A 13,166-nucleotide genomic window follows, 5' to 3' on the forward strand; every position below is an offset into this window, starting at 1 on the left:
CCATTTTGGGGTCAACGGGCGGCGCCTTCCGTGCGCATGTGCCCAGCATCTTGAAGACGATGCTGGTGGCGTGTGGGAACGATGCGGCGTCTCCCGTGAGTGTGTGCCCAACGTCCTGAAGACGATACCGGTGACACGTGGGAACGAGGGAGTGCGTGGGGTCTGCGAGGAGGACGAACGGGAGAGCGATGACAGGGAACAGAGAGACATGTAGAAGGGGACGGTGCATGCCGTGAATATCTAACTAGGTATAACGTGACAGGCTCTTAATTCTGGTAAGCCCATGTAGCCCAAAGATGGTGGCGAGGCCTATGGCCCGACCGGGCGGCCTAGTTGCCGAAAATAAGTAAAGGAGGAATCTGGTCCGGGGACAAGCTGTCGGATCCGGCCCATGATGAAGGTCATTCGGATCCATGACGTACAAGACAAGCAATACCCTGAGTAGTTTAGGCTTAGTCGTATCCGGTAGGATCTCTACCTTTTAACCCTAGATCCGGATCCATTATAAGACGGATCATGGAAGCCCTTGCGGCAAGATAGAATGATGCCCCTCATTGTAATCACGCACTTATTGCTTTACACTGAATTATAGTAGCACGTAGGATCTCACCGCTGTTGCGAGTTCTGAAGCTGGGTAACTCGTGCGACCCCGTCCCGGTGACTCCTCGCCCCATGGATCCCCCCTCTCTCTCCTCTGTGAGGCTCCCCTCGCCGGAGTACCTTTAAATACACAACGAAATGCATGCCATTAGTCGATATATGGGGCGTCGCGGGACGTACCCGCAGTGGCGACGACCTCGTCCACATCATTGCATTGCCACCAACAGTGGGACCCGGGCTTGTTAAGCTTTGCCTCCTCGATGGTTAGGTTCTGATGGCGCAGAGGTAGGAGTTCGCAGGGGAGTGCGGCAAGGAGAAGAGTGTGGTTGCGAGGTATGTGTGGGAACTGCGCGCCATGATGGCTTTTGAAGGCGGTACAGTAATAGACGGCGAGCTGGTGGCCGCCATTATTCCGGTGTGAAACTTAAGATGTTAACTTGTGGGAACCGTTGTTGGCTTGCGACCACCCATTGTCAATACGTGGAAACTGGCTGGGGCAGCAGTCATTAATAAAGCCGACTCGCCGCTCCGTGTCGCTGACGAAGGGGCTCACGGCACCAAGCCGACGTGGTCGTGTGTGTAGACGCACCCAAATGTCCCCCAATGGAGTGGGTGTACGTGGGGACGTGTTGTACAGACTTTGAGCGGTCAAACTGCTAGCGCGCTTTTTGGGGGGTCGTTGGTGTGGGCCATTTTTTCGTCATGCCCCAAAATAGCCATTTCGGGGGACTCGGATGTACCTAGATGCATTATATTTCGTAGATATCCTCTTTGTGTAGATATCTCCGTATCTAAAATGGTTGTACTAATACTTATATGTTGGAATGGAGGGAGTATCATCAAATAAATTTAACTCTGGGTAGCTAGAGATGTCAAAGATGGCCCACCTGTCAGCATGTTTCATTCCGCGAGATATGGTCAACGTGACAATGGCATTCATCACCCGAGATCGCAAGCACATCAGCAAGTCATGGAGTACAGTATTATTTTCTATGCAAGTTGGAGCAAGAAGGAGCGCAACGCTGTAACTAAAGCCTAACTGAATTCAAACTGAGCATGTGAGCACATCAAGGTTATCACTGAGCGTATGCTCGATCATGTTGCTGTTTTATAACGAAGAATTTTTTTTCTTCTCCCGGCGTCTGGACATATTGAAGCCATGTTCACATAGACGGAGATGCCTGGACGCGCTTGCCGTCGCCCACGAACCGCCTCCAGTACCAGTGGCTCTCCCAGACGGAGCCCATGGACTCGAGGGGGACGCCCTTGGTCTCCGGCAGGAAGACCAGGACGAAGGCCGTCATGACCACGACCCAGCTCGCGTAGTAGGCGAAGGTGGCGTACTTGAAGCAGCACAGCAGGGCGAGGAACGTCTGCGTCTGCACGAACGTGAGCCCCAGCGTCGCCGACACGCTCACCGACTGCCCCGCCGACCGTATCTCCAGCGGGAAGATCTCGCCGGGGATGACCCAGATGAGCGGCGCCCACGACATGCCGAAGCCGGCGCCCTGCACGCACGTCAGTACCAGCAGCGCCACCCCGTACGCCCGTGGTAGCGGGGTCTCGCCGCTCTTCCCGCCTTGCGCCCCCATGATCCACGCGTTCGCCACCTACAAAGCCAAAGACGAGGAGCGTGCGCGCTTAATTTTACGTACTTTACATCAATCCATCGGATGCTGTCGTGTGGAATGGATGCTTACCTGGCAAACGACCATGATGACGGCGCCGGCGATGACGAGCGCCTTGCGGCCGTAGCGGTCGATCACCAGCGTGGAGAGGATGAGAGAGCCGAACTTGACCGATGCGAGGATGACCGCGCCCATCAGCGCCGCGTTGCTCCCGAAGCCGGCGATGCGGAACACCAGCGGCGAGAAGAAGGTCAGCACCATCATGCCGCTGAGCTGGTGGCACAGCGGCAGCACGAAGGCGAAGGTCAGGTGCGGCCGGTACTCCCGTCCCCCGAAAAGCCTCCGGAACGCGCCCTCCTCTCTGCCGCGCGCGGCCTCCACGGCGCGCGTGATGTCCCTGAGCTCGGCTTCCACGTCCGCGCTGGGCCCGCGCACCCGGACGAGCGCCGCTCTGGCGAGATCCTCCTTCCCGCGCATGACGAAGCTGCTGGGCGTGTCGGTGAGGAAGAAGGCGCCGACGAACATGATGAGGGCGGGCGCGCCGGCGAGTCCGAGGAGAGCCGCCAGCCCCACGTGAGGCGCGCGGTGCCGTAGTTGACGAGGTTGGCGATGAGTATCCCCAGGGAGACGAAGAACTGGAAGCCCAGGGTGAGCGAGCCCCGCCAACGCGCGGGGGCCATCTCAGCGAGGTACAGCGGGGTGGCCTGGTTGGTGAACCCGACTCCGAAGCCCAGCAGCATCCGTCCGGCGATGAGCATGGCGAGGTTCGCCGCCCCGCCGGTCATGGCGCCGCCGGCGAAGAAGAGAGCCCCGCCCGCCAGCATCGTGCCACGCCGGCCCAGCGACCTGGTGACGCGGCCGGCTGCCAGGGACGCCACGAGGCCGGCCAGGTACAGAGACGAAGTGAAGGATGTCAGCGCGTGGCTGTCGAACATGCAGTACTGGTTCCTCTTCGCGTCCGCCATCCTCCTCAGCACCTTGGGGAAGAAGGCCTCCAGGAAGGGTTTCATCTGAGAAACGCCGCCTGAACATGAACATGACGTGGGCTAGCAAGAGATCAGAAACGAAGCAAACATTCTGCACAAATCATATTATGTAGTGATTGTGTGCGTGAATCTGACCTGAGATGCCGATGTCGTAGCCAAAGATGAGGCCGCCGGAGGCCGCCACGAAGCAGGTGATGAGCACGGAAAACGTCAACTCCCCGCCGTAGACTGAAGCGGAGCCATCGCCCACCTTAGCCACACCTGCCGCCATTGCGTTTCCTCCTCTGCAGTGTGTGTGTCTGTATGCACACCCAGCAAGTATCACTGGTCAAGTATTCGCAAAAAAAAAGTACTCCGTATCACTAGTCAAATTGTGAGGGGCACACTAGCAGCAAGTATCACTAATAAGCGAAAACTCTTTGTCATTATGCAGAACAGGTGGGAGCGACCATCTGCCCTTGAACATATACTACAGGACTCGATGTGTTTTTTTCTTTCATTTTTCCTCAATTTTGAACTCTGACGCCTTGCGCTTGTGGTCCTTTTCTTAATCGCTCTGCTCCTGTTCCAAATAAGTAATTGAGATGAGCGTGCCCAGTTGGTCAAAATGAAATGGGAAGTTCAACAACCGAGGACGGGGATTGCAGAGCTCGGCTTCTTGAGGGTCGAGCATCCGTCTATTGTATGTCTGCATCGAGATAGACAGAGAGTCAACTGACAGATGGAATCATGCACAAGTTGCTGGATAAAAAAAAGTGCAATTACTCTGCTGAAGTTGATGTTTATTGAACGGGTGCTATCAGTTGTTTGCTGTAAGCTCGTGGTTGCCTGCAGACGAGCTACCTGTAAGTGTTATGCTGCGTAGCAATTGTGTTATGTTGGATGATGGATGATTCTTGATCTTATTTATTGGTTTCATTTTAATGAAATCGGAAGCATGGAGCTCCTTAAGTCGGAAAAAATTGTCATGAGCGAGACCATAGCCTCAAAAGTTGTTTTGTACCTGAGCGCCAAGGACCCCGGCATCCCTTTAATTCTCGCCGATGGCCATCCATGAAATCATGTTACATACTCCCTCCGTCCCAAAATATAAGTTAAAAGTCAATGTTTTTAAAGTTTGACCAAGTTTATACACAAAAATATAAATATCTACAATACTAAATCATTATCAATAGATTCACTCTAAAGTATATTTTCTTAATATGTCAATTTGATATTGTAGATGTAAATATTTTTTCTAAATATTTGGTCAAAGTTTGTAAGGTTTAACTTTTGATCAATCCTTAGACGCCTTACATTTTGGGACGGAGGGAGTATATCGGAAGTATCTACTTCTTCTCTCATCAACTCCCGAGTCACACCAGCGAGGTATGGGCATGGCATAGGCCAGGGCACCGTCTAGTCAAACTTCAAGGTAGGTCCGGCTTTAAATTAAAAAAGCCTCCTACATTAGAGATACAAAGTGCCGAGGAAAATGGCTACAAAGACCCCACATCATACAAGCAAACAACAAAATAAAACAAGACGTGCAGCCCGGGTCTTCAAGCACATAAACACCTGTTGATCAAGATAGACGCGGAAGTCAATCAAACAATCCTAAATTAGTTGCACCGGCAAGGTGTGGGCGGACCATGGTAGTGAAGGGTGCGCGCGGGCGCGGCCGCCCTGATCTCCCTCTTCCGACCGCGGCTGCAGCCACCAAGCATAGATCCGGAATCCAAAGAGTGTCCTCTTTTTGTCCCTCCTTGTTTCTGGCGTTGCCATCTCAGGAGACGTTGTGGACATGCTCATCAACGCCCAGAGCATCGGCCGCTGACGTTGCTTCTTCCGCCTCCCTCAAGCTCCTCCGTCTAGAACCCTCCTTACCTGAGATCTGTTTGCTGTCATATTCCTTTGCATCAACCCTGAGCTCCGTCGAGGCTGTCACCTTCAAGCTCATCAGTTTGTGCGGCTCCATGGCCTCAGCGACCTCTCTGCCCGAGTTGAACGCGTCAACCGTGGTACACGTTCCATTCGCTCAAGCTCCACCGGCCACTTGCGCTGCCGTATTGGCCACGACCGTCCTAGCCCCCCGCAAGGACGACATAACCGTGGGGGGGGGGGGGGCGTTTGGCTCGTCCTCGCCACCCCTATATGCGGGTGACGGTACGTCGCAGCATATGCATGCCCGTCCGTCGTTCCTGCAGCCATGGTTGGGGGAATCGACCAACCGTGCATCCATTTGGCATCCTTGTCACCAGGCTGGCGCGCGCGAATCTGTGTTTGTGTTGGTCTCTTCTTCCCTCACTGAAGACGACATCGGCCTAGCGAGAGGCTTTTGAACAGATGGTTTCGAAGGGTGCGGTGGCAATGTGTGACGTCCCTCCTACGTCGAGGTCGTGACTTCAACTCCATCTTGTTAGCCTCGTGCATGGTACGAGAAGGATGATTCCACGGGATGACAGGATGTTCCTTCTAGTTTTCTGACGGTAGCCGCTCCTCCAACCGGTTCTCGCCCTCCCGACGGGCTGCTCTGCGACCTACCATGTTGGTCGAGGGGCTCGGGTCCTTGTCGCTACTTTCGCTTGCCACGGGTGGCCTTGCCAAAGTACCCCTTCCTACTGGTGATGTGTTGTCGTCCCTGGGATTGCTTTGGGTTGCTTATTTGGGCTCCGACGAGGACGAAGATGATGAAGAGTCGGCTCCTCAATCGACGTTGGCCTCCTCCAAAGGTGTATTTCTGGTTCGTTTCGCGGCACTACTGATGTGCGCCATGAGGAGGAGGCTCCAGTGAAGCCCTACGATGGCCTCTCTGTTGGTACTGACACTCTTGGAGATGATGATGACTGCGTACATCTGGGTCGGGGAGGCCGGCCGGGGGCCACCGCATTTGCTTCGGAAGAAGGCCTCATGCATACTCTCTTCTTCAAGTGTTGGGCTAGTGGAAGATGCATTCAGTGCCTCGAGCGTGACCACCAGGTCAGCACATGCTATGAGCCCTTCAGATGCATCCTCTGTTATCGTCCTAGTCACCGAGAGTGACTATGTCAAGTGTGCTTTCTCACTGCTCATTCTTCGGGCGCACTTGCCCCTTGCCAGTGGAGTCGCTCTCCGTCTGCTCAACCTCGTCATCCTTCGGCTTCCCGGAGTTGGGTTAAGGTCGTGTGCCGCTCATCGTCGACTCCAACATCGCCACAAAGGCCGTCTCCAATGTGTTGCGAGGAGTTCAATGTCAACGCGAATTCTTTTGACTCTCGCCTTGAGTGCCATTTTGCCTTGCTGCACTTGTGAAAGTGCATAGAGTCCTCATGTGTGGTTTCGGTAATTAATGACAATCCCTATGGACTAATGTTTGCATTGAGTCATATGTGTAGGAGTTGTTCATAGGCAATGTTTAAACCATATGTTGGCTTCAAGGTTGCAATAAGAAGAAATGAGGTGCAAGTTCAAGATGAGCCAACTCGAAGAGATCATATGCTTGAAGCTTGCCATTTATGTGGTGTTCATGGATATGTGAATATGCACCAAAGAAGACCTCCCGTAGTGGAGTGTGGGGAGCAATCCACAAGACTTCATCAAGCAAGCACAACCAAGAAAGGTTTTCCATCTTGTTGCGGTCAAGATCGGCATCATCAATCTCAAGTTGAATGCGCAAGGTTAAGGTTCGGTCTTGATAGGGTTTCTTTCTTGCCAGTCTCGTGGTTTAGTTGGGAGACCATGTTATAGGTTAGTTGCCGCACTATCAAGGGACTCTCGAGTGAGTAACTCGGTCGTATCATTTGAAGAGAGGTCAAACCTTTGCATCATTGCATCATATTTCTTGGTTGTTATTTGGATCTTATCCATATGGTGTTTTAGAGCTTGTGCTTATTCTCATGACAAATTCTAGTTCATCGAAAACGCATTCCACATGAAATACTTGTTGCATTTTCGATATTGGAGTTTTTCCTGCTTCTTTGTATTGAGAAGTTTCACCTCTAAATCCATGGAAAAAAATCTATCCCACATGTTATTAAGATTTTATCTCTTTGCGGGCTAGCTCTTGTCATTCTATTTCCAACAAACTTTATTTCACCTAAATCCGAGTTTCCTAACTCAAGTTGTTGCATTTTCCCTGTTTGAGGTGTTACCGATTTGGCTCTTATAGATAGGTTAAAACTTTCTCCATTTAATCTTAATATCCATGGTTGTACTATGATATTTCCCTGAATGATCTTGTAGAGATTTTTGTTATGATTCTAACGATTCCAAGATCATCAAATTTGGAGTCTGGATGTGAAAATGGCGGCATTTTCGGAGTGTGATGCACTACTGGCAGAATTTGTCCGGCCACGGGCCAGCCTTAGTCCGGCCAGGATGCAGGGTGCACGAAAATGGGCCCGGAATGGTCCGGCCAAGCCCGGAAGGTCCGGCTAGGTGATATTTTAGGGTGCGTTTTCAACGGTTAGATTCCATTTTGGACGCCATATATAATCCCCTTCTTCCCCATTGAGCGAGTTGCTTCTCCTACTCACTCTCTACTCCATTGTTGACTTTGAGAAGCTTCCTCTCCCTCTAATCCCTCCATGATTCTTGCTCATATTTGAGGAAAAGATAGAGAAGATCTAGATCTACATCTTGACCAAACAAATTCCTCTCTTCGTGAGGGAAATCCACTAGATCTTGATCTTGGAGAAATTTGGTGTTCCTCCTCCTATTTGTTCTTTCTCTCTTATTCCCCCAATAGATTTTGTAGCTTTGTTGGAATTTGAGAGAGAAGGACTTGAGCATATTTATGGTGTTCTTGCCATTGCATTTGGTGCATCGGTGTGACTTCTCCGTGCTGATACGTGGAGGTGAAAGTTCGTGAGATATTCTCTTCGGGAGCTTGTTTTCGAAGCTTGTTCCTCTTGGGTCTTTGGATCCTAGACGGCTTAGTGGTCTTTGTGGTGTTCTTGGGGTCTCCAATTAAGTTGTGGAGATTGCCTCAAGTTTGTAGCTTTGTGGCTTAGTGGTGTTCTTGGGGCCTCCAATTAAGTTGTGGAGATTCCTCAAGTGCAAGGCCTTTGTGGCGGAATATTGGGAGCCTCCAATTAAGTTGTGGAGTTAGCTCCAAGTTTTGTGCGGGTTCGGTGACCACCCTAAGGTTCCATAGTGGATCGAGGTCTTCCCCTTTGGTGGGAACGGTTGATGTCTACGCACGCTTCTATTCCTGTAGACAGTGTTGGGCCTCCAAGAGCAGAGGTTTGTAGAACAGCAGCAAGTTTCCCTTAAGTGAATCACCCAAGGTTTATCGAACTCAGGGATGTAGAGGTCAAAGATATCCCTCTCAAGCAACCATGCAATTAAGATACAAGAAGTCTCTTGTGTCCCCAACACACCTAATACACTTGTCAGATGTATAGGTGCACTAGTTCGGCGAAGAGATAGTGAAATACAAGTAATATGGATGATTGTATATAAATATGGCAGCAAGCGAACATGTAACAGAACTTGTTGGAAACGGTGTTTCAATGCTTAGAAACAAGGCCTAGGGATCATACTTTCACTAGTGGACACTCTCAACAATGATCACATAAATAAATAACTTCTCTTCACTTGTGCTACTTTCAAACACTCTCTTGTTGGATAACAAACACCATTCATTGTGTAGGGCTATAAAAGCACACCTCAAGCCGGAGTAAACAAGCTCCACAACGTCCGGAGTTCATATTAAAGTAACCTCTAGAGTGCATAATAGACCGTTGCAATTTAAACCGAGTACTAACATAGCATACACACTGTCACCAATAGCCATGAAAGGGGGAATAGATCACATCAATACTATCATAGTAATAGTCAACTTCATAATCTACAAGAGATTACAATCATAACCTACGCCAAGTACTACATGATGCACACACTTGTCAACTTTACATCATGGAGGAGGAATAGACTACTTTAATAACATCACTAGAGTAGCACATAGATTAATAGTGATACAAAGCTCATGATCACATAAAGATCACACCATGGGAGAGAGATGAACCACATAGCTACCGATAGAGCCCTCAGCCTCGGAGGAGAACTACTCCCTCCTCATCATGGGAGATAGCAACGGCGATGAAGATGGCGGTGGTGTCGATGGAGATGACTCCGGGGGCAATTCCCCGTCCCGGCGGCGTGCCGGAACAGAGACTTCTGTCCCCCGAAACTTGTTTTCGCGATGGCGGCGGCTACGGAACTCTTCGTGGAATATCGTCGGGTGTCTTAGGGTTTTCGGAGACGGAGCTTTATATAGGCGAAAGGGCGGCGCGAGGGGGTGCCCGAGGGGCCCACACCATAGCTGGGCGCGCCCCCCTCTTGGTCGCGCCGCCAGGTGGTGTGGGGCCCCCTTGGCCCCTCTCCGTCTCTCCTTCGGTGTTCTGGGTCCGTCTCGGTAAAATAGGAGGTTTGGCTTTTGTTTCGTCCAATTCCGAGAATATTTCCTGTGTAGGATTTCTGAAACCAAAAACAGCAGAAAACAGGAACTGGCACCTCGGCATCTTGTTAATAGGTTAGTCCCGGAAAATGCATAAAAACATTATAAAGTGTATATAAAACATGTGAGTATTGTCATAAAGCTAGCATGGAACATAAGAAATTATAGATACGTTTGAGACGTATCAAGCATCCCCAAGCTTAGTTCCTACTCGCCCTCGAGTAGGTAAACGATAACAAGGATAATTTCTGAAGTGACATGCTACCAACATGATCTTGATCAATACTATTGTAAAGCATATGAGATGAATGAAGTGATTCAAAGCAATGGTAAAGATAATGACTAAACAACTGAATCATATAGCAAAGAATTTTCATGAATAGTACTTTCAAGACAAGCATCAATAAATCTTGCATAAGAGTTAACTCATAAAGCAATAGATTCTTAATATAAGGTTTTGAAGCAAAACAAAGGAAGATATAAGTTTCAGCAGTTGCTTTCAACTTCAACATGTATATCTCATGGATAATTGTCAATACAAAGTAATATGATGAATACAAATAAGCAAGTATGTAAGAATCAATGCACACAGTTGACACAAGTGTTTGCTTCTAAGATAGAAAGAAGTAGGTAAACTGACTCAACATAAAGTAAAAGAAAGGCCCTTCGCAGAGGGAAGCAGGGATTACTTATGTGCTAGAGCTTTTTATTTTGAAAACATGGAAACAATTTTGTCAACGGTAGTAATAATTCATATGTGTTATGCATAAAACATACTATAAGTTGCAAGCCTCATGCATCGAATACCAATAGTGCTTGCACCTTGTCCTAATTAGCTCGGATTTCCATGGATTATCATTGCATTACATATGTTTCAACCAAGTGTCACAAAGGGGTACCTCTATGTCACTTGTACAAAGATCCAAGGGGATAAATCGCATTTGATTTCTCGTTTTTGATAGATCTCAACTTGAGGACATCCATACCGGGACAACATAGAAAACAGATAATGGACTCTTCTTTAATGCTTAAGCATTCAACAATAGATAATAGTCTCATAACAGATTGAGGATTAATGTCCAAACTGAAACTTCCACCATGATACATGGCTTTGGTTGGCGGCCCAATGTTTTTCTCTAACAATATGCATACTCAAACCATTTAATCATGATAAATCACCCTTACTTCACACAAGACGAACATGCATAGCAACTCACATGATACTCAACAAAGGTGTAACAGTTGATAGCGTCCCCAGAAACATGGTTACCGCTCAACAAGCAACTTATAAGAAATAAGATACATAAGCAACATATTCAATACCACAATAGTTTTTTAAGCTATTTTCCCATGAGCTATGTATTGCAAAGACAAGGAATGAAATTTTAAAGGTAGCACGCAAGAAATTTACTTGGAATGGCAGAAAAATACCACATAGTAGGTAGTTATGGTGGACACAAATGGCATAAGTTTTGGCTCAAGGTTTTGGATGCACGAGAAGCATTCCCTCTCGGTACAAGGCTTTGGCTAGCAAGGTTGTTTGAAGCAAACACAAGTATGAATCGGTACAGCAAAACTTACATAAGAACATATTGCAAGCATTATAAGACTCTACACTGTCTCCTTGTTGTTCAAACACTTTTACCAGAAAATATCTAGACTTTTAGAGAGACCAATCATGCAACCAAATTTCAACAAGCTCTACAGTAGTTCTCCACTAATAGGTTTAAACTATATGATGCAAGAGCTTAAGCATGATCTACTTGAGAGCTCAAAATAATTGCCAAGTATCAAATTATTCAAGACCATATACCAATTACCACATGGAGAATTTTTTGTTTCCAACCAAATAGCAATGAATGAAGCGGCTTTAAGCTTCCGCCATGAACATTAAAAGTAAAACTAAGAACACCAGTGTTCATATGAAACAGCGGAGCGTGTCTTTCTCCCACACAAGGATTGCTAGGATCCGAATTTATTCAAACATAAACAAAAATAAAAACACACAGACGCTCCAAGTAAAGCACATAAGATGTGACGGAATAAAAATATAGTTTCACTAGAGGTGACCTGATAAGTTGTCGATGAAGAAGGGGATGCCTTGGGCATCCCCAAGCTTAGATGCTTGAGTCTTCTTGAGATATGTAGGGATGAACCACGGGAGCATCCCCAAGCTTAGACTTTTCATTCTTCTTGATCATATTATATCATCCTCCTCTCTTGATCCTTGAAAACTTCCTTCACACCAAACTCAAAACAATCTCATTAGAGGGTTAGTGCATAATCAAAAATTCACATGTTCAGCAAGGACACAATCATTCCCAACTCTTCTGGACATTTCCCAAGGCTACTGAAATTTAATGGAGCAAATAAACCCGCTCAAACACGTAAAAGAGGCAATGCGAAATAAAAGGCAGAATCTGTCAAAACAGAACAGTTCGTAAAGACGAATTTTTTCGAGGCACTTAACTTGCTTAGATGAAAAAGATAAAATTGAATGAAAGTTGCGTACATATCTGAGGATTACTCATGAATTTTCGCAGATTTTTCTGAGTTTCCGACAGAGAGATCTACTCAAATTCGTGACAGCTAGAAATCTGTTTCTGCGCAGAAATCCAAATCTAGTATCAACCTTACTATCAAAGATTTTACTTGGCACAACAATTCAATAAAGTAAAGATAAGGAGAGGTTGCTACAGTAGTAACAACTTCCAAGACACAATAAAACAGTAGCAAAATAAAAACATGGGTTATCTCCCAAGGAGTGCTTTCTTTATAGCCATTAAGATGGGCTCCGTAATTTTAATGATGCTCACATAAGGATGAGAGTTGAAGCAAAGAGAGCGTCAAAAATATGAAACAAATTTAAGCCTAACCCGCTTCCTATGCATAGGAATCTTGTACACAAATAAATTCATGAAGATCAAAGTGACAGGCATTGGAAGATAAAACACGAGTAACTTCAAAATTTTCAGCATGTAGAGAGGTGTTTTAGTACCATTAAAATTTCTACAACCATATTTTCCTCTCTCATAATAATTTCCAATAGCATCATGAACAAACTCAACAATATAACTATCACATAAAGCATTCTTATTCACATGCATAAAAGTATCATTACTCTCCACATAAGCATAATCAATTTTATTAGTAATAGTGGGAGTAAAATTATCACAACCATCATTGTAATCATCATAAATTGCAGGCATGGTATAATCATAATAAACTTTATCCTCCATAGTAGGTGGCACCAAAATACCACTATCATTATAATCATCACAAATGGGAGGCAAAGTATCATCAAAGAAAATTTTCTCCTCAAAACTTGGGGGACTAAAAATATCACAACAAGCTTCCCCAAGCTTAAATTCTTCCATAGCATTAGCAATAATAGTGTTCAAAGAGTTCATGCTAATAACATTACTACAACTATTTTGCAAACAAAGTTCCATGGGTTTTTAAATTCTCTCTTCAAACACATCATGTCCTAATTCAATATAAAGTTCATAAAGATCTCTAATTTGTTTGTTGTTT

The 13,166-nt window shown here is 46.9% G+C and overlaps 1 pseudogene; it reads right to left on the reverse strand.

Annotated features, from left to right (window-relative positions):
* Nucleotides 1–1,612: 1,612 nt before the first annotated feature.
* Nucleotides 1,613–3,722, reverse strand: LOC124678864 (annotated as a pseudogene).
* Nucleotides 3,723–13,166: the final 9,444 nt, after the last annotated feature.

This window comes from Lolium rigidum, chromosome 7, assembly GCF_022539505.1.
Source record: "Lolium rigidum isolate FL_2022 chromosome 7, APGP_CSIRO_Lrig_0.1, whole genome shotgun sequence".
Classification (NCBI taxonomy): Eukaryota; Viridiplantae; Streptophyta; class Magnoliopsida; order Poales; family Poaceae; genus Lolium; species Lolium rigidum.